The 21764-nt window shown below is 48.7% G+C and overlaps 1 long non-coding RNA gene across 1 annotated transcript in view; it reads right to left on the reverse strand.

Annotated features, from left to right (window-relative positions):
* Positions 1 to 569: 569 nt before the first annotated feature.
* Positions 570 to 21764, reverse strand: part of LOC141411417 (uncharacterized) — a 559189-nt gene continuing 537994 nt past the window's right edge. Inside the window, exons 4-5 of the long non-coding RNA XR_012436131.1 lie at positions 2226 to 2362; positions 570 to 801 (exon numbers count right to left, since the gene is read on the reverse strand). This is a non-coding gene — a long non-coding RNA (uncharacterized lncRNA). The remainder of the gene's footprint in view (positions 802 to 2225; positions 2363 to 21764) is intronic.

The raw sequence follows: 21764 nt of genomic DNA on the forward strand, positions 1-21764 counted from the left end.
TTCTAATTTTTACAACTTTACTGCCAGATGTCTGGTGTCTGAAATGTTACGTTCTTTTTTTTAAAAGAAAAAAATCTTCTCTTAGGTAAAACATTTATGACTATGCTGTCTTGTAACCTCCTGACCCAAGTGTGACTTCACAGAGTTTGAAAGCTTGAAGTCAATCCTGGGAATAAGAGAAATCTAGAAAGAACTGCTACAAAGCATTTCACTGGATGCAAATTCTCTCTCCGTTGTTCGTCTGTTTTTTGTTTGTTTGTTTGGGGTTGCCGTGCTGGTAGGTGATGCGGCAACATAACTGCATGGAAAAATTAAAGCAGAAAAGTGCAAATGCTGGCCTGAAATTTGAAAATCATAGGAAATGAGTTGTTAGAAGCGTGCAGACCACATGCAGTAACCTGCAGTATTTACCTCCGTCATTATGCAACACCAGGAGCAAGATGCTTCAAAAGTTACTTGCAAGTTCGTGTGATTGCTGACTGAGATCACAATGCAGTAATTAGATGGAATTAAAGTTAAAATGGAGAGAAAACGAATCAAGCAATAAAATACAATGTAAAACACCATGCTTGCATCCTCCTGAAGGAAGAGAATTTAATAAGATATTATGTTAAAAAGGCAACTTTGTTTGGGGATGGGTGAGGGCTTTCCTTGGCCTCCTGCTCCATCACAGGCCCAGCTTTTCCCACCACTTCTGCCTTTCCTCTTCCATTTACTGGGCATCACTGTCAAGGTCCAAGGCTCCAAGACAAAAATGCAGTCCAAATAGGAGCCACAGAGGTCAAGTTAAATTTCTGGTATCTGCATTTTTCAAAAGTAAAAAGAAACAGGTGAAATTCATTTCAACTGAACGTATCCAAAACACAACCATTTCAAATTGCAGCCAATGTTGAAGTGATGGATGAGCTGTTTTGTCTGCCTTTTCTCATTCAGCATCTCTAAAATCCAGTGTGTATGTTACACTCAGCACATCTCAAGCCAGACGGCCACATTTTGGGTGCTCAGGGGCCAATAATGGTTGGAGGCTACCAGTAAACACCAAGTCCAAGCAGCACACAAGTGCAGCAAGAAAAGAATGCTGAGAAAAAGCATCACTGAAAACAAAATAGACACAGCCTTCCTTTCTCTCTGTCGTAGAACTTCTGTAAAGATTAGCTCACCTCTTTGGTCCCTGTGCGGGCCTAACCAAGGGTTCTCCCCAGCTCTGTGATCTCTCCTCCCATAAGCTACCCGAGTTTTCAACCAGCTTGTCCCTCTGAAGACCCAGGAAATGAGAGAGAGAGAGAGAGAGAGAGAGAGAGAGAGAGAGAGAGAGAGAGAGAGAGAGAGAGAGAGAGAGAGAGAGAGAGAGAGAGAGAGAGAGAATGTGTAAGTCACATGTAAGAGTGAGTAACTGCAGCATCTGTTTTGGGGCATTTGTGTGCTTTCGAGTATATGCTTGAATGTGTGTTATGGGTAAGGGGATGCATATATGGTGGGGGGCTTGCAAGGGCAAACCAAGGTCATAGTTTCTAGGTAAAGGGGGCAGGCCTTTGTGCAGGGGAGAGACCCAACTGCCCACAGAACTCCTTTGGCCCCTAGCTCCCCACACCCCAGCACCTCTTCACTGCTTGGGCAAGTGTACAGGTGAACACCCACCCGTCATGAGCCAGATGCTGTCTACAGCTTGGAAGACAAGAGCATCCAGTCTGGCAAGTCCCCCTTTTCTATGTAACTTACGCGGCCCTGGGGCCACCTCCCTATGGCAGTGGGTTCTCTGCCTTGGCCTTCCCAGCCTGGGCTACAGGAGTCCTACAGAAGCGCTCTGGGCTTGACCTTTGGCTTTGCAGAAATGCACACCGCCAGGATCTACAGCCTCCAACTCTCCAGAAAGAAAGCAGGGCTTTTCTAGTTCAATTTCCCCAAAGGTGTCCTATTTACAAAGAGTCATCCCAGACATTTTCTCTGGGTGGCTATGATAGAGGCCTCTGCCTTCACCCAATGTCCCCAACTAAACAAGCCACTCACCCTATGACGCCATTTATTTTCCAGTTCTTCCTTGTTGTGTTTACAAAAACAGTACTTAGTTGTACTCGCCTTCCAAATCTTACCCTCTCTGATTGTCAAGAGGCAGGAAGACTCCTCCAGTACCTGGTGGTCAGGACCACCCTCAGGATGACCCCCCCCACACACACACACACCTCAGAGGCCTCCCAGGGCACAGGGGACATGTATGCTCTTTCTACCTTCGAGAATCTGTGCACTGGATTCTCAGCTCAGAGCTGTGAATTGGCCTGGTGGCTTTCTTCCTGTTTACTGCCTCTTCCTGGGGACATTTTTCAGTCCATGGAGAAGGGAGGGAGAGGACAGAGGGCTCCCAATCCTGTGAGAAAGCAGAAGAGCAGAGATCAGTGGGTTGCCAGGGCACAGCACAGACTCATTAGGGGAAGAAAGTGCCTCAGTGGGCACCTGGGCCTCCCAGAGATGTGCCAAGCTCCTCCACTGGACTTCTGGCCCTCAGGACCAGACTGGGCCCTGTGGCCCCGGTTTGGGAGGCAGGCACTGGCACCCAGAGTGTGATTTGTGGGTTCCCGTGCTGGTCCCCCACCTAGGGACCGCCACTGGCACCAAGTATATCCTTCCCGGTCCTAGCTCCCAGGAAGAGGCGGTCACCTAGGAACGGAAACCAGGCAATGGAGAGGGAGTGGACTCCCTTGGAAATTTATGACTGCCCTGACTTAGCTAAGTTGCACACTTCTCTACTAAGTATTGCTTGGAGTTTTATCTAATAAAAATAACATCAGCAACTGTCACTGGCATGCTCACGAAGACCGACCGAGAAAGGTGTTCACTCACTCCACCTCATATCCTGGCTCCTTGCAGTGTGAATTTACGCTAGAGAAAATGAGAAACCTCCAAGCCTCAGGTTCACTTGGGTCAGACATACAGCCCAGAATCCCAAGGACAGTTTTTAAGGCTTTCAGATCCATCAGGAAGAGGAAATCAGAGATCCTCACTGGTTGTCACTTGCAAACTCTCGCCTGCCTAAGTAAGCCTCTCTCCCTTCCCCAGATCCCCCTCCCTTCCAAATGGATGTGGACTTTGAAACTTGCCATGGAAAGAGAAATCTTCCGAAAAAACTGCTCATGAATTCGGATTGTGTAGTTTTCAAAATCTGCTGTTTTGCAATGGTGACATGTCTGTGGCGGCCGAGGGTCCAGGGCGCAGCTGCTGGGGCTTTAGAAGGCCTGGAACAATGGGCGCACTGTTCCCTTGAGGGGCCTCGGGTACTTGCTTAGACTGTTCTGCCTGATTAGCCAGAGGGCTGTCTGGGCTCAGCATTGTCCACAGATCACTTGAAGACGGCAGAGGTGACAAGATTCAGGTGAGAGATGAAGTGGGATGATTCCCAAATGCCACCGCCCTTAGGAGCCCAGCAAGAGCTTGGGTCTGTTGATTGGCCAAGTGGAAGTGGGGGTGTACTCGTTTGCTCTTAAAAGGCCTCTTGGGTGGTTGGAGGGGGCGTTCAGAGGAAGGTTTATAGACAGGAAAGCCCTATATGGGGATTAGTTTGGGTGTGTTCCTTCATCTAAAAGCGAATGACTACAGCATTTGATTTCACTGCGTACTACTCGGAGAAGTTTGAGCTCTACTTGCCAAAAGGGAAGCAAATCATTTCATTCTCTGTGGCCAGAAACTGTCAATGATTCTGAATTTGCTCTTTTCCAGACACAGCATTTTGAAAAGCTTCAATCCTGGTCCCTTGGGTGGAAAACCCAAGTGTAAACTCAAGATGGTTTACCTCCCAAGTTACTAGACTAGAGCAGTACAGCACTGGTTTCACAAGCCCATGGTTTTACACCTACTCCAGAGAGAAAGTCAGAACACTCAGCACCTCCACCACCATGAAAACCATTTTCACTCCAAGCTTGTGGTTTGTCCTCAGCTCAGAAAGACAAGATCTTTGTAATACAAGTACCTTTTCCCCAAGAGGTTTGACACCAACGGCCACCTTTACCCCAGCTCTGGATATGGGTGTTGGGGTGGGGAGCTGTTTGGGACTGGAACTTGCCTCCACGCCCATGGTTTCTCCCTCTTGGAATTCCAATCTTGCAAAATGTAAATATTGCCAATAATTTGCAGAGACTACAATTTCGAAGGAGGAGGAGGAACCCAAGGCGGATGGTGGGTGGAGGATGGGATGAAAATCCAAACCGGAGGAGACATTTTTTGCAGCAAAACCCGGCAGGAGTCTGAGGGCCTCGATTCTCCCACATTCATGCAGCCCGCGTCTCAGGCACCTGCAGGCCTTGTGCCATTGTGGAGGGCCTACGCAGCCTGGCCCTGCACCCCCGCAGACCTTCCTCCCCCTATTCCTTGGCCTCTTCTGTGGCTGCCTGCGCCCGCACCACCCACTGGAGCACAAACAAGTGCTGGAAAAGGCGCCCAGCTGCCCTCATCCACCGGCGTGGACACCCACGCTCCATGGCCAGGGCCGCAGGGAACTGACCCGCATCCGGCCCCGCGAGGGCTGGGGAGGCGTTTCCATGTCCCCACCCGCGCGCTCGCTGCGGATTGCAGCGACGCTCATCTCGGGAATATAACGATTAATCCAACCGCAGGTTTCCAGATAAGTGATTGTGATGGAGATTGTTGGCGAGAAAATAGACAATTATCCGCTGTTAGCTTTACATAAAGATCGCATTAACTCAAATTAGTTATCAGACAAAAGAGCGTCGGCGCCCGCGCCCTGCCCGCCCGCGCCCTGCCCGCGGGGACCCCGGGGCGCAACCGGGCCCAGCGCGCGACGGGCGGGGCGCAGAGTGGGGCACGCGGAGGGGACGCGGCCCCGGCCCCACGCGCGCGGCGCTCGCCTGGCCTTGGGACTGTGCGGCTCGGCCATCCCATGCTCCCCCCACGCCCCTCACTGCACCCCAGTTCCCCACCCTGAATCCCCCGACCCCCATCCCCAGCAAGCTTCCTCTCTTGCGCGCGCCCTGCGAGGCCGGTGCAGCCATCACGTCGCCGCCCATAGCCCCTTAAGCGCCAGCAGGGACTTCATTCATTATTCCGGGAGGGACCCGGTCTTCCTCCTGTCGCGCAACTAGACTCTTCCCACACCTAGCGCGCTTGGGCCCAACCATCCCTCCCATCACTCTGCGTCCAGTCGCTCTCTGCGGGACCCCAGGGGGAGAAAGGACGCAGAGTGACCGTAGGAGTTGAGTGTTGGTGGCCTGGGGGCGCCAAGCAGTGCGGGGACAAGGCCAAAGTTGCACTGTCCACGCAGGGCGTAGCCTCCTGTCACGCTCTTTCTCCTGTATCCCTACCATAGTGGACACCCGCCTGTCCACGCAGGACGGATTTCACGGACACTGCCGGTCCAAACAAGCCCAGCGCCCAATGCCCCGGCCAGCAGCAGCAGCAGCAGCAGGACCCAGCGGGGTCCCCACTGCCGCAGGCGCCGATGGTGGTGGCGCTCGCGCCGGGCCGGCCTCGCCGGGCCCCCAGGGTCCCCGGGCCCCGCTGAATAGGGCGGATAATGACCCCCGGTTCCCAAGGCAGGCTTTCTGCTGCCTGGTGAGCCTTGGATTTGTGTGGTCCAAGCCTTTCCCAGCTTGTCCCATTCTGTCACCGGGATAAGGGGCTCCCTCGGCTCGTTTGCACCTGCGTCGCTTTTGGCTCCTTCAGGAATGCGCTGAAGCTTGTAATCAGCTTTGTGAAAGCCATTGAGTGCACGGCTGAGTGAAACTTCCAAAGCTCAAGGAAAACTGGCCGCTTGAATAGGAGCCAGCATGGGGCTGCTCTCCAAGCCTCCGTGCTGCCAAATTCCAGCAGAGCCTCTCACAATCGCTCCGCGCGGGCTTGACTGCTTTCCCCACACTGAGAAAAGTGAGAAAAGAAAAGCGAAAATACCAGTCACCGAGGTTAGCCGTTTGTTCCCAGATTAATGGCAAACGGCTCCCTCCCACTCCACCCCCTCAACACACAGCTCACCAGTTCAGGAAATAGGACACAGGCAAGGAAGGACGGTTGTTAGTATCTCCTCATCAAATTCACACCTTCTGTCCCCTCCCCCCCAGAGTCCCCATCTTCTCCCTGGGCACGGAGGGTCTTCCATCTTCAGTTTTCAGTTGCTGAGCTGAGCTCCAAGGCCCAAGTCTGCCTTTGCACCTGCAGCCTCTGAGCCTCCAGCTTCTGCCTCGCTGAAGTAGAGCAGGCCCACGAAGTGACACTGAAGAGCTCCCAGGAAACAAAAACAGCCAGTCAGGCTCTGCCATTCCTCACTCCCATCCCCACACAGGTCCAGGAGGGCCCAGACTGCCCTCCCCACCCCTACACACACAACAGGCACCTTTGGGCTTCAAAGGCCTTGGAAAAGAGGAGGAGCCAGAGAGAGGACTTCTCTGGTACCTCAGCTGCCAGGTGAGGAGGAACAGAGGTGCCTGCAGTCTCAGAGGTGATGCTGTCACCCAGCCATAGTCACCCGAGATTGCCTCTGAGTCTAGCCCTTCAGACAAGTGCCTCCACCTGCCCTATAGGCCTCTCAGTCTCTCTCTCCCACTCAAGGTGAGTGAAGTTTCCAGTCTGGCTTGGCTCTGAAAAAGAAAATCCCTGGAGACCAGTAGGAGATCAGTCCCTTGTGAAAGGCAAACCCCAGCTTATTAGGGTCAAGTCATACCTGCATCCTTGCCCGAGGGAGGCTTTGTTGTGAGGTTGTACCAGGTTCTAGGACAGTGCCTGCCAGTGTGGACAAGGCATGGGCACGTTTACTGAGTGAATGCTGTCCATTTTTGTGCCTGAACTCAGGGCCTGGAAGGAGCTCCCTCTGCAAAGGAAGCAGGGAATCCTCCCTCTGGATTGCTCACAAGACCCTCTTCTCAGCAAATCCCAGTGGGGATTACTTGAGTGAGGAAAGTGAAGACAACAATTATGAAATATGCATAAAAACCCTCTTTGCAACTGCTGTGAATTTCCTTAGCTAACCTGTTCTCTCCACCATGACCCGGAAGCCTTGGCTTTCCTGCCAGCACAAATACCCAGCTTTCGAATTTCATCTGGATTTCTGTTCTTACAGCAAACATAAAGTCAGCCCCACAGGGCTCTTTCTGCCATTGCAGTGTCTTGCTTTTGTGGGGGCACCATCGTGTCTAACTGTGGCTCTGTGCTATAAATAGTCCCCTGATAGATCGAAAGGCTTAATGGGTGTCTTTAAATACCTAACTTATTATAAAGCCCTGGGGAGAAAAACATTAACAGCAGAGAGGAACAAGAAGAGAGCTCCCCCTGCAGATGCCCGGTGACAGCATTCCTGGTTGCACTCTTAGGAGGTACAGTAGGCAGGAATTTTCCTAGTTATACATACTGATGTGCATTGGGCTCTACAGCACACCAGCACGAGGAGGGTCTTGCATGAGACACTGCCTGTGCGGTTCAAGGACGAGACCTCCTAGAGAGGTCAAGTGACTGGTCCAGCCTGCTATGAGTTATCAACAGAGTCAGAAAAGCAGTGAATGCTTTGCCCTGGTTTGCAACACATCAGATCGTCTCATAGATGAGCAAGGAAGTCCTTCACTTTGGATGGTTCTGAATCCCCAAAGGTGGGAGAACAAGAGAGTGTGGGACCCTGTATGCCAAAGCTTTGTGCAGTCATCCAGAGACACCAGAACGCTTTAAACACCCCAAATCCCACCACCCTCATTGGCGCACAAAGTTTACTTTTTTACTGTGAAGTTTGGCACGATGTTTTCAGCCGTGTCTCTCCTTCCAGCCATGCTCAGTAACAAGTCAGGAGGATATACAGCCATTCAGAAATTAGTGAAATTTTATTCCTGGTGGGGGCGTTGGATTAAGAGGCTGGGCGAGTGTGAAGCAAGTCAACGTGTAATTGCGTGATAAGGCTCTCGCGAGGAATTTATTGGCCAAGTTGCTATTTCTCTTCCTTCCTAATCTCGTTTAGCACATTCGTTCTCTGCGATCAGTCTTCATAATCTTCTGGGGCCGGGTGGCAGCCAATAGGAACGCCTATGTTTGGAGAGGAGAGGAAATATGCAGAAGCGTGATAAACTGACGCTAATTATCCACGTTTAGGACACCGAGTGCAGGAGATCAAGGTTTACAAATAACGAGCCAGAGCCAGTGACGATGGCTTCCTAGTGTGGAATATATCAGAGGGGACCAGATAAGAGCTTCCCGGGCAGGAGAGATTTATTGGTCAAAGGGTTCACCTTCCACTTTCATCTACAGTAAATAATTTAGGCTAAATTCACCAGAACATTACTCTTCCATTTGGCAGGGTGCCATGACTCGCTCTTTCTTTGTGTCCGTTCAATGCAAATCCTTGTAGTTTAACATCGGTTGATAAGAAGCAAATAATTGAAGTAACAGGTAATTCCCTTTAAATCGTTCATATAGGATGGTCCTGGGAAGACTGAGATGAGGTGAAGAGCAGAGGCTGAAAGTGAGGCGACACCGCCCCCAGCCTCAGATGGCACAGCTGCCAGAACTTGAACGGGTGTGGTAAGAAGCAGGGTTCCAGCGCCACAATCCGGCCGTTTTATCTGCCTGGAAATCTGGTCATTTGAAAGATAATAATTTAAAAAAACCCACCTAAGCACCACCTTTCTCTTCCTCCACTGTCCCCCACACCTCCCCAAGCTGATTTAAAACAGGCTCCCTGTCTTCTGTCCTCTCCAGGACTTGTGGCTCCAAGAGAGGACGCTGGAGGGAGCCAGCCTGGTTGAGGGGCTGGTGGCAGAGATTTCCCAGCATTCCAGTAATTGCCTTGTACAGTTTCCAGAGAGTGAGCACCAAGATGGCACAGAATTTTATGCAAATTTGCGTGCTTACTTTAAAATTTATTATGTCAACTAAGTCCCATCCAGGGGTACTTTGATTTTTTTTTTTTGACTCATCATTAGCCTTGGTGCCAACTGGGAATTTGGTCTATTTGCTTCATCCTTTGACAAGCTTCTAGAGTTTTCAATTGTGGCTTTCTGGGTTGATGGCGGATAACGCAATAGGAATTCTCTGATAAACACACATCGAAACTGGTATGGGCCACGTTTTATGAGAGCAAGATGGTTTGGGAATAAAAAGAGTCACACTGAAGTTTGGGGCTATCATTTATGATTCCCACATAAAGAAGTATTAGGAGACTGACCATGGTGGCACATGCCTACAATCCCAGCTACTCAAGAGGATCACAGCTCAAAGCCAGACTAGGTAAAAAAGTTAGTGAGACCCCCCCCCAATCTCAACAAAAAGCTGAGTGTGGTGGTTCATACCTGTAATCCCAGATACATGGGGATAGATCGGAGGTGTTGCCAACTCTGGGCAAAAAAATACAACATCCTATTCAAAAAGTAACTAAAGTAGAAAAGGACTGGGGGAGTGGCTCAAGTGGTAGAGCACCTGCCTAGCAAGCAAGAGGCCCTGAGGCCTCTTGAACCCTAGATTTAAAAAAAATATGTGTTAGGGAAGAATATCTGATTTTGACGCAAACTCTTTGTCTTACACCACATGTGCCTCTCTCCGCTCTACTCCATCAAGCCGAAGAAGCACCTCCTTTACACACAGCTGGAAAGAAAAACACCACCAGTCCAGAGTCCTTGCTGCTGGTGTGTTAGATTCTAGAGACGACAAAATATTCACGTGTTGTCTTCCAGAGGAACACAGTACGCATGTGTAGTTAACTGAATAATGAGTTTGAAATGTGTGGCTCAAAATATTTTCAAAATTACTTGTTCTATAAAGATTAACTAATTAACAAGTAGGTTAACAAGCGTGTGTAGTGAGCACATACTCTACAGGCTTAGTAAAATTGAAGTAATTACTCACTCAGTTCACCAAGAAAGGAAGGACGACACACAGGTTTTCTTTCATCAGTCATGGTCTCGTGATTGAGGCAAAAGATGTTGACTGGTGGGTTTTCCAGAAATTACTGAATTGGAGCAAGAACACCGCTGCTATAGGCAGACACGAAGAAGCCAGGTGTCGCTGCACATACACATCTGGGGCTCGCCAAAGTGGAGCGAGTCACTGACCCTGTTGGGTTTGTTTTGGTTTTGCTTTTGGGGTGAATTGGACCCTGGACCCTTGGGCCACCAAGTCAGACTTTCCCCCCAGTTACAGGTCACCATGAACGGTCGGACCGGGGCCCGTGCTCTGCCCGTGCCTACTCTGCTCTCAGATTCACCTCCAAAACCTGTTCTGCACCAGGCACAGCGCTAGTTGTCACTGAAAACAACCCTTCTTTAAAAATGGCATTATCACCAGGGACCAACAGTCTTACAGCGACCAGCGGACTGGGGAGCTGGGTCAGCCGGACCCATCAAAGCTAATTTGACATTTTAAGCTTTTTAAATCAAGTGTTTTCTTTGAAACTGACTGTGTTCACGCAGACAGACACAGAGACTGAGTTTCACCCCTCGAGTCTCCTTGGGCACCTGTAGAAAAGCATCAGGGAGAGAGAAGATGGCCGTGTGGTCACCAGGATGCCCTCACCCTTCTGACGCCCGCAGCCTGTGTGCATGTGTGAGCCCGGGCAGTGTGGGCAGGTGTGTGCGTGTGTGTGTGTGCATGTGTGTGTGTGTGTGCAGGTGTGCACGCATGCGTGTGCATGTGTGTGTGCAGGTGTGTGTGCACGCGTGCAGGTGTGCGTGTGCATGTATGCATGTGTGCATGTGCATGTGCACGTGTGCATGTGTGCATGTATGCATGTGTGCAGGTGCGTGTGCACGTGTGCAGGTGTGTGTGTGCATGTGCATGTGTATACAGGTGAGTGCCCACAGGACCACGTGCTCGTGGGGAGGCTCTGCCTCACAGCAATCTGTGACAGACAGCGTTCCTTGCCCCTGTCGGAGTTAGCACCCGTGGAGCCTGGGAAGGAGAACGGAGAAGCGCAGACATGGCAGGGACAAGAGTGAGAAGAGGGAGGGTCTTCTGAAGGCTGGCTCTGTTCTGCCTGGTGCCACCTGTGGAGAGATGTGACCTATCCGGCTCTCCCGCTGCAGCTGGCCTGGCGGGTGGCTACTCTTGGCTCCCATATCTGCTCTCCAGACCTTGTCCACACCCCGTATCGGTTCATAGTCAACACGGACTCACTCAGCGCAAAGAAACCTAGGTAAGTCTGTCTTCCGTGAACATCTGCTTCCCTCCAAAGGTTACACTCCAGTGTCCACCTTCCTGGATCAGCTCCTGGGCCACACCCTGCGGTGTGTCCTCGTGCAGACCGTGGGAACGGGGCACGTGTAACGGGTGCTGAACTCTGGCACCCGAGCCTGTGAACTGGTTAGCAGAGCAGCACGAGATGGCTTGGCGAGTTCAAACACACTTTCAGCTTCAGAAAGGGGATCGCGTGAACAGAGTAGGACGGGACTTACTTGGAGTTACGCAGGACGAGCCTCCTTGGGGTATGACAGTTCCAGCCAAGTCTTCGTTCTTCACAGGGGCAGAGGGGGCTGTCCTGTCTGAAGCTACGGTGCTGGTCAGCTTGGCTTATTCCGTGGCTTCAGGGACCACCCGGCTGCCACGGGGGTCCTCTGCACTCACGCGTGGCTCACCCCGACTTCTGTACATTACGAGTGGAATGAATACCCGATCGACTCTCCTCCATCATTACTGTGAGTTGATGTGTTAAATGAGCCCGTTGCTGGAGAGGTTATAAGTGACACGATTTTTACTATTACGAGTAATTTACAGCTATTTCCTGTTTGACGTGACAGATTCTCATGGCGAAGTCCAAATTTATCGGCTTGACATACATTTATTTTAGCACTTTTCTCCTTCTCCAAATTCCAGCGTGTGGTAACCACTGTTTTCCTAGGTGTCAATTTGCACCTGTGGGGTCCACCTCTCGAGGCCTCGGCGAGGTCCCCCGGCCTCCATGCCTGTTGGCACCTGCGTCTCAGCAGCTAAAGTGGGTGATTGCTGGCATATTTACTGTAATTTATAAGAATCACAGGAAATGACATTTTTATTAGTCACTGACTCCACCACCAGCAACGTTAGGCATACAAATGCAATTTTTAAAATCGTTCTTCCGAAATCAGCTCTCCCTAGTCGCTCATTCTGTGAAATGATCCCGTTCCACTCTGCTGTGAGTCAGGTCACGAAGGAGTGCAGATCACAGCTGATTTTGTAGACTTTGGGTCCTTTCGTGTGGGGACCTGAAAAAGGGTTAGGGGAGCCCCCACAGAAATGTCCCGACCATGGTCTGAGAAGATAGAGTGGAGGGTCTTTCTATGTGAGCCCTGGTCTCGGGCTGAGTCCCTTGTGACCATGTGTGTCTGCTGTCATTTGCTGGTTGTGTGACAGTGTCTGTGTGTCCCCTATGCCCACAGACTCCTGAACCAGGGCAGAGCAGATCCTGGCACAGCCTGTGGGGAAATGAACCGAGTTTCCTTCTCCCCGTCCCCGGGCCCTCAGAGGGACTGCTCACCTGTGAAGGGAGGGAGGGTTGAATCCTAAAGGGTGACTAGCTTTTTGTGTAGACTTCGGCCAAGGACAGCTTGCTATTAGCTGTGGCCTGGAATTATGAGAAAATATGTCCGATCGATGGTACTGGGGTGCCCAGGAGGGAAGAGCAGACATTAGCTAGGGGCAGTGGGAGATTAACAGAGGATGAACTTGTGCAGGTACACTGCGTGCACATATGGAATTCTCACGGTGAAATTCCCTCATATTATTAATGCATGCTAATTCAAAAATAAAACTAAGCTGGGCGCTGGTGACTCACGCCTGCCATCCTAGCTACTCAGGAGGCAGAGATCAGGAGGATCACGGTTCAAAGTAGGCCAGAGCAAATGGTTCATGAGACCCTATCTTGAAAAATAATCACAGAAAAGGGCTGAGTTTGAGCCCCAGTACTGCCAAAAAAAAAAAAAATGTAAAAACCAATGAAATTAGAGAAAAAGAAATTAAGCTGGAATCCCACTTTCCCAGGGTCGTACTCTGAGTGGCGCTGAGCGCCACACTTCGGAGGTGGAATGCTGTCCTGTAGGCAGGGAGCAGCCTGTCGAGTGTTGGGCGGTCTGTGTATTTGAGTCTGGCCGGGTTAGCTGCATGCTTTGCGGGTGGAAAGTAGTAGCTGAAGACAACCCATTGATGGATTCCCAAGGGTCAGGGTGAGAAAGGACGGAAGAGGGCTGAAAGTGAGCTCTGGGGACATGGCCTCCCACGGGGGGGACAGGAAGGACGCAACTGTGGGCAGGAAGAGGAATGAGAGCGTTGTGTCAGGATGTGCAGGGAGTTTGCCCGCTAGCCAGATGCCCAGGAATTCCAGTTGTGAAGCCAGTGAGCCATGAGATCCCAGGTGCAGGGAGGAGCAAGCACGAGTCCAGACAACGGGCAGTTGCAGGGCAGTGCGGCTGTGAGGGCAGCGTGAGGGGGACTGGTGTGGACAGGAATGGGTTTGAGCACCTTAGAGCTGGAGGAGGTGGAGAGCACTGAAGGTCGGTGTGCGTGGCGGGCACAGATTACCAGGACGCCGTACGCAGCAGGTGCCATGCTGGCGTTACCAGGACAGTTTCCTCAGCCCTGTCCCCTTGCTAACTGCAAAATCACTCAATCGGTGTCATCGCTGGATGTGGACCCAGGCAGGCATGGCTCCACAGTCTGGCTTTCACCCCGCTCTCTACAGTATGGGGCCGACTGTGACCCCAGAGGGAAGAGGCTTTAGGCCAAAGTGGAAGGAGAATCTTTACCCTGGACAAGAAGAGGGAGGAGAGGGGAGAAGGGGTGTTGCCTGTTAATTCTCTCACATTTTCTGGTACATTCCAGGTAGGGCACCACAGCCCTAGAGTTTATTCCTGAAGTGCTCTTGAAATGACAACAAAATTTTAGACACTCAACAGTGTGGCACCCATTACGTCCCACAACAACAACAAAAAAACCCAGATACATCAAGAAGCAAGGAAATGTGAGGAAAATGTGAAAATGACCACAGTCAGTCAGGAGACCTGAAGCGACAGAGATGCTAAACTCCAGTACAACCATCATGACCAGTTGGACATGTTTGAAGGAACATATGAACATGTGTGGAACCCTTGGAGAACACTGACAGAGAAGCAAAAGTGACCGAAAACACACGAAAATTCCCGAGCTGGAGAATCCAATCTAAAAGGAGCATTTCCCCGTCTCATCTGGAGCTTCTGATCTCGTCGGTCTCGTGCATAACAGGGTGACAGAGCTGGTGCCACTGTCCTTACTCCAGCTGACTTCTGCAGGGCAGCAGGGATCTCCACCAGCGTCCAGGTGCTCTGCACCCCTGCAGCCACGCGTGGGAGCCGCCTGCCCCCTGCGGCTGCCAGCACCTTATCTTCTAGTCACTGAAACGCAGCTCAAAGGTCCTAAGGAAGATGTTCATGGCTTTAAGTCCAATTTTGTAAAAATCTGATTTTTTGTGATGTTGAAAGAATCAACTCCAGACTTTGGAATAATTTAATGACTCCATAAAGAGTAGTTTGTGCACTGAGGAAGACGGGAGGGAACTTTTTTTTTTTTTTCATTTTTTGGTCAGCACGTTGACTGAAAAACTGAAGGTCATGCCAGTGCACTTTTCTCAGGGCGAAGAAGTCAGTTGGACAGTGGGTCATAAAGGTGAGTGGTGGGTACACTGCTCCCAGGCCTGGGGGCACCCATCCTGGGCACCTCATTGTGGGCAGGCATTTGTGATCATTTGTGATCCTAAGGAAGGAGCCCAGGGGTGGGGGGGGAGGAATGTACATATGTCTAAACCACATAACCACACTTTGCACAGCAGCCGGTGTTACTGTCATTGGGAGTGTGGACTAAGCCTTTTCTTTTGGAACTTGTGTTGGTATTGATCTTGTGTGCTCTTTTTACATATATTTTTTCTGTTTTTTATTTTACCGAATACAAACTACATTTTTCAGACGGTCCACAGTGTCATGTTTTGCATCCTAAACCCCCGGATATAGTAGGTGCCATTTATTTGATGAAGCTGGGTGACGGCTGCCTCACGGCACCATCTCTGAAACACGTGCTCCTCACACACTGGTAAATTAGTGACGTGACAACAGGACACTTGATCTCGGCCAAGCGTTCTCCCCGTGACATTGCCAGGATGCACTCCACAGGCTCTTGTGACTGAGATTCAGTCCTTTTCTCTTTGTAAAGAAGCCGTAATACGAATTTCGCTCACCCTCAATGCAATGTGTCCTGCCTTCGAGGTAAATGGAAATTCTCTCTCATAGGATACGGGTCTGGCTCGTTTTGTGGGACTCAGACTCGGGGGCCCTGTGGGAGCAGCTGAAGGAGGGGGTTTGGTTTCACGAATCTTGTTTGATCTAGGATCTGTATGCTGACTTAGCAAACTAGCTCTTAATCCTGACAGAGCTGTGTTTTCATCTAATCAATTTTCCATTGAGCAAACAAGTTTCTTGTACTTGAAACTTGAAATCTCCTTTGCAGGAGCTTATGTCTATAATTTTAGAAAGGTTTTCCGATCTGATATTTAACAGGAGTTTTGGTCTGATTGCTTAATGGAATTCTTCATCTTATTTTAAAAGCCAGACCAAATTGTTTTGTGTTGTGGTGTTTTGTGTTTTTGATGTGTTGCTAGATCAGGAAGTGGTATGTCTGTGTCTTAAACATGCTAGCGTGAACACATGTTCCAGATTACACAGGGATTATCCAAATGGTTCCAATATCAGCCGTAATTCCACTTGGTCCTCTTTGTATCTGTCATGTGCTCATGAGGAGAGGGACGCACTGAGATTCAAGTGTAGCCACAAATGTGTGCCTTGACGCAGGAAACGCCTTCCTTCTTTCTCCTTTATCAGAATTCTGAACCTTACACAATGTCCTCCCATACTATAAAATGCATTTGAAGAAGTACTTGTTTGACTTGCAGGTCCTTAAATCCTTTTCTTTTTATGTTCAAGAAATTTCTATAGTTTTGAGGAACCATAGTTCCTTTGGACTTTATCTTGAGGGCCTTTGATTCTAGCTGTGCTAGAGGGGAGACTACTGGATTAAACCGTTATAAACTCTGTGTGTATTGTCTACTTCTGAACACTCCCATGAACCACTTGAAAATTCTGTGATAGTCTTTCTGTGGCAAGTGCTTGGCTATCTCTCACTAGCTGAGAGAGGAAATTTCATGTTTGTGGGTCCGATCCTTACGCAGCCGTGTCTCTGGGGAGTGTACAGCTCCCTGCTCATCTGAGTCTCACCTGGTGACTGCCTTCCTTGTGCTCCTGTTGGTGGTGGCATTTGTCAGTGAGGATGGTGGAGTTTACCATCATGGCAAATGATGCAGAAACTCAAACCATAGAATCCTGCTTCAGTTGTGGCTCTGTGCTGTCTGTGTGCTCCATGTGCCAGTGCTACCTCTTCTGCGGACTCCTGCTGCCCTTCCTTTCCCTATACCACAGGGTTCAAGCCTTACCATGTTCAAAAGGGAGAGGTGGGGTGACAGGCTAACCATAATGAGGTTTGCTAACCATAATGCAAAGCAAAACCAGTCATGACTTGGGACATTTCACCTCTTGAGATGAGAACCCCGCCACCCAGGAACGCTACAGTGCGTGCTCACGGATCTCTGAAGCTGTCAGTCTAAAGGTGGAGACAGGCAAAGGTGAGTTATTGGTAGATACAAAGCGCTGCTCCATGCCAAGAGACTGAAAAAGCTTGGGAGCGAGGGCCTTATGTAACTTGACCTCTATCTCTCCTCCCTTGTGCGTGCCCATCCGAACACTTGAAGCCCGGTGCAGTGTGAAGTGGTGAAGCTTGACATTCAGAGAAGAAAGAGGTGGAGCTGTGCTTCCAGAACATGGGGACAGAGGGGAAAAAACAGAATTGTGTGAGGCAAAACAGCAAAGGTCCAAGACCTGATAAAACAGCAAATCCCAGGATGGTCAGATGCAAAGGCTTAAGACTGGATTTCTAAGCCGATGGAGAAAAACTGCCTGAGATGTTCCCTAGACTTCCAGCAAGTCATGCCATCCCGAGTTGCAAGCCACCTGCTATGCAGTTTGAGCTGGGTAGTTGGAACGTGCGTGTGTATTTTATTCCTTTTTGGAACACCTCTAATATGAAGATAAGTAATGAAGAAGAGGAGAGGCCTGTCAACAACAACACAGTTTTTGGAGATGAGAGGGAAGGAGGGGTGAGCAGGCTTATAAACGTCAAGAGCCAAGTGTAAAGTGAGTGAAGTCATTAGAAGAGGCTAATTCTTACCACAGAGCCAGAAGACACCCAAACTCTGGAATTCCAGGTTCTGAAGTCATTGGCAGAAGGCCCAGAAGTACCTTCCCTGGTCCAGTACATGGCGACTGCCCCTCCTCCAGCACCACAGGTGTATCAGCAGAAAATCAAAGCAAAGAGGCACCAGATTTTGAGGCCACAGCACAGCCCAGGGAAGGGGAGACAAGCTGGACCAGAAATGATGAGTACGTGAAAATTCACAGACTACATTGTGAGTCCCTCAGCCCCCTTCTCATGCTCAGCTCCAAGAATGCCTGCTGGTGGTTCTAGAATTCTTCTCCAGAGAGATGAAAGCATTTGAGAGGGGTGGCAACTATAAGTCGCCGTCATTTGGGTATTCCTGCAATGAAACATTCAAATTTTAGGGAAAATAAAGCCTTCAGGTGCTGTGCACCCCCCTCTATGCCAAGTGGGTCAAGCCTTATCACATTGAAAAGGAAGGGGTGGGAGGACAGACAACAACAAGCGATAATGCAAGTTAAAAACAATTACGACTGGTATTGGGACATAGTGGTGACCCAAGGTTCCAATCTGCTTTTTGAGGCCTTGATTTAAAATATTAACAGAGGAAAGGGATAAGCAGACATTTATGGAAAGCCCCCAGTGAAAGACTGCAACCAAAACTAACAGGCAGAAGGGACTCAGAAAGAACGGAAGCAATCTAGAATAAGGGGAAAGTATTTTCTAAAACCCTCAGAAGATACCTAATTCATACAACAAAATGAACACAATATTTAAAACAAAAAAGAACAGAAGCAAACCCAGAGAAAATAAGTGCTAGAGTACAAACACGATTGCTGAAGCCAGATGTTGGTGGCTGGCACCTGTAATCCTAGCTACAGGGGAGGCTGAGATTGGGGGAGTTGCAGCTCAAGGTCAATCCAGGCAAAGAATTAGCAAAAGTTAGTGAGACTCCACCTCAGCCAATAGCTGGGAGTGGTGGTACATGGCTGTCACCCCAGCTAGAAGCATAAAATAGGAGGATCAAGGTCCTAGCTGGGCCAGGCTAAAAGTGAGACCCTGTCCCCAAAGTAAACAGGGATTAAAAGTGCTGGGAACTGGTAGAACCTGCCTTGCAAGTGCAGGGCCCCGAGTTCCAACCCCAGTGTCATCAAAACCCAAAACAAAAAATAACTGGAGGGAAACCACTGGAGAGCCAAAAGAGAAAGAGGTGACCTCCAGTACAAAGTTTTGGAAAAGAGAAACTAGAGAGGAGTCTTCAAAGGAGTAATTTATGACATTACTCAGGACTGAAGTACACACCAGATTCTAGTACAACAGATGAGAAAAGACTCAAGTCAGTGCACATCACCATGCAATCTCAAAAACCAGGAATGAAGAGAAAAGTTAAAAAAAGAAATAAAATAGCCTGCATAGAAAGGCCAAAAATCAGAAAAATGCAGACGTTTTAATCTCTTCATTTCTAATCTGCATGCCTAGAGGCCAGCGGAGAGCGAACGGTGAAGGGCTGCAGCTTCTGATGGAGAGCAAGTCAGGAATGCCTTCTCTCATAGCTTCTGTTCAGCCTGGTTCTGGGGCTTCTAGCCCATGCAATAAGACAAGAAAAAAGAAGGCACACAGATTAGAAATGAAGGGATTAAAATGTCTGCATTTTCAGATGGTGGAATTGGCTACATGAAGTCTAAAAGGGAAATGGCTTGGCATAAGTATGACAAAAGATGCTTATGATTAATGCACCGTAAAACAACAAAGCCTCATTAAGAGAGAACAAAGAACACCAAAGTGCAGAGATGTAACACGTGGACGAATCAGTTCTCCCAAACTTCATTGACCGAGCGCATGAAATCCCAATTAAAATCACAGAAATTTGTTTTTCAATACTGAGGATTGAACTCAGAGCCTGTGCATGCTAGGCAAGCACTCCGCTGCTGACCTGCACCTACAGCCCTTTTTAAAAAGTATTTTACTTTGAGACAGGTTCTCACCAAGTTGTCCAGGCTGTCCTTAAACTTGAGCTCCTCAGCTTTCCTAGTACCTGGGGTTACAAGTGTTTCCACACCTGGCCAGCAGATTTGGGGTGAGTGGTAGAATATGGCAAAGTTATTAAAAATTTGTATGGAGATTCTAGGGACATGGAAAAACAAAGCTGGAAGATTTACACTGCCTGAGACTCACTGTTACCGAGATTGTGCGTTTGAGCACAGAGACGGCCTGAGATCAAGGAGGCAGTGAGCCTCAGAGTAGGGCCACACATACATGACCAGCTGATTGTTTTATAAAGTCACCAAAGCAGTTCAACGAGGAAAGGATAACCTTTAAAAAAATGGTACCGGAACAGTGAGTAGCCACATGCAAAAATATGAATCCTTACCTCACACCACACACACGCACTACTTAGTTCAAAATGCAGCACGGACCCGAGCGAGAGCTAAAATTGCAAGATGTTTTGTCATCCCACGATGATGAAAATGCTCTTTATCATAGCCACCGGCCATGGGACTACCAAGCGCTTGAAATATGACTATTGTGAGGGATGAACCACACTGCTCTATTTTATTTTATCTGATTAAATATTCAGTTGAAGTAGCTTCAAGTAGTTGTTGGCTTTTGAGGTTAGGGGGTGTCAGGAAAATAATCTTAGTGACTTGGAGTTTGGCAAGGATTTCTTAATTCTAGAAACATGAACTGTAAAATAGAAAGGAAATCAGTAAATCAGACTTCATTCAAACTTAAAATGTTTCCTCTTCAAAAAACACAAGAGGAAGCATTTGCAAACAGGTATCTGACTTGCACCCAGGATATATTAAGAACTCTCAAAACTCCATAAAACAAGAACCATAGAAGGGGTGAAATATCTGAACAGAAATTTTTCCGAGAAGATACATGGACAGCTAATAAGCTTGTGAGAAGGTGATGCTGAACTCTGGTTGCAGTTAGAGAAAAGCAGATGGACCCTGCACTGGGATTGCACTGCACACTTGGTCCTGTGGCTAAAGTGAAGAAGGAAGTGGGGACAACGTGAGGAACTGGGCCTCGCAGACATTGCTGACGGAACACAAAATAGCACAAACACCTGGATAAAGTTTTGTAATTTCTGAAGTTGAACTGCCCCATCATCGGCACAGCCATTTCACTCCTAAATGCTGACTCAACAGAAATGAAAGCTTATGTCCATGCATGGACTTGTACCCAAACTCATGACCAAATCCTGAAGACAAATGCCCATCAACAGGCACATAAACAAATTGTGGTATATCCACACAGCTCAACAGCAAAAGCAAGGAATTATTGACACATTATAACATGGATGAATCTCAAAATCATTTGATAAGTGACAGAAGCCAAACAAAAAAGAGCTCATACAATTCCTCACATGAATTTTAATAATTGCAGACTGTTCTATGGTGACAAGGGCAGATAGGTGGCTGCCTGTGGGGTAGAGGGCACAGGAGGGGTTTGCAGAGAGGAGAAGGGAATCTGAGGGTGGTAGATGTGCTGGTCTTGATGGTGGGGACTTCATGGGTGCGTACATTCAATCTATGTGTTTACTATGCAGTTTAATACACAGACCAAGTATACTCCAGCAAACCAGAAAAAAGAAAGTGTCAGGAGCTGCCCACAAGCAGCACAGGAAATCAGAAGATAAAAATCTCAAGGGAATATTTTACTCCCCCCCCCGGAATCCTATACCCAGCTGAACTGCTACTCTTGTGTGCAGCATGCTAGAAGACATAACTTCCCAAAACAAGGGAGGAGAGCAAGCAGGCAGAAAGCATGGGATCCAGAGATGGGAGGTCCACTTGGGAGAATGATGAAGTGAGAAGATGGCACCCCGGCAGCAGACTGGAGAGCAGCCCATCCACTTTGGAGCAAGTGGACAGAGGGGCCCTCTGTCGGTTCCAAGACGAAGCTGAACAGATGAAATTCCTGATGTAGTCAACCTTGCAGAAAACACTACTCAAGGTTTTACTAATATTTATGCAGAGCCGGAAGGAACTGAAAACCAAGCAAATGAACACCTCACAAAACAAGACCATCACTAAGTCAGGGAAAACAGTCTCATAAGAAAGGAACTACAATCTTAGTTTACCATGGGGCTCAGCCATAAGCAGTACTTCTGTGTTCAGAGTAAACCCTCACGGTCAAAGTCACAAACAATGGGTGCGTCTGCATGGACACAGGACAAAGATGGAATGGAGAGGACATAAAAGAGTATGAAGACTCCTCTGTGTCCACTAAGGTCTGAACACAGAAAGCCTAAATTTGACAAATCAACAACAAGCAATGTAAACATGTAATTCAGAAATAAGGAGATAAAGAAAGATGGGGGGAGAACAGCCCCAAAACTGTAAAAATGGTCTGAAGGTTGGGGGTGAATGAAGCAAGGGTGTGTCTTGCTCCTTACAAGGCTTGCAAGGCTATTCAACTATTACTTTAAATTTTTCATATGTATTATGTTAATTATAAATCCTAGACTCTGTGAGCTCTGGATTTTGACTTGAATTTTCTCCTCATTAATGATACGTCTTCTGGTAGATTACCTGACTCCTCCTGGTTTCTTTATCTATAATAAGGGGAAAGGCCTGGGTTCGGTG

The sequence above is a fragment of the Castor canadensis genome, chromosome 10 (assembly GCF_047511655.1).
Source record: "Castor canadensis chromosome 10, mCasCan1.hap1v2, whole genome shotgun sequence".
Classification (NCBI taxonomy): Eukaryota; Metazoa; Chordata; class Mammalia; order Rodentia; family Castoridae; genus Castor; species Castor canadensis.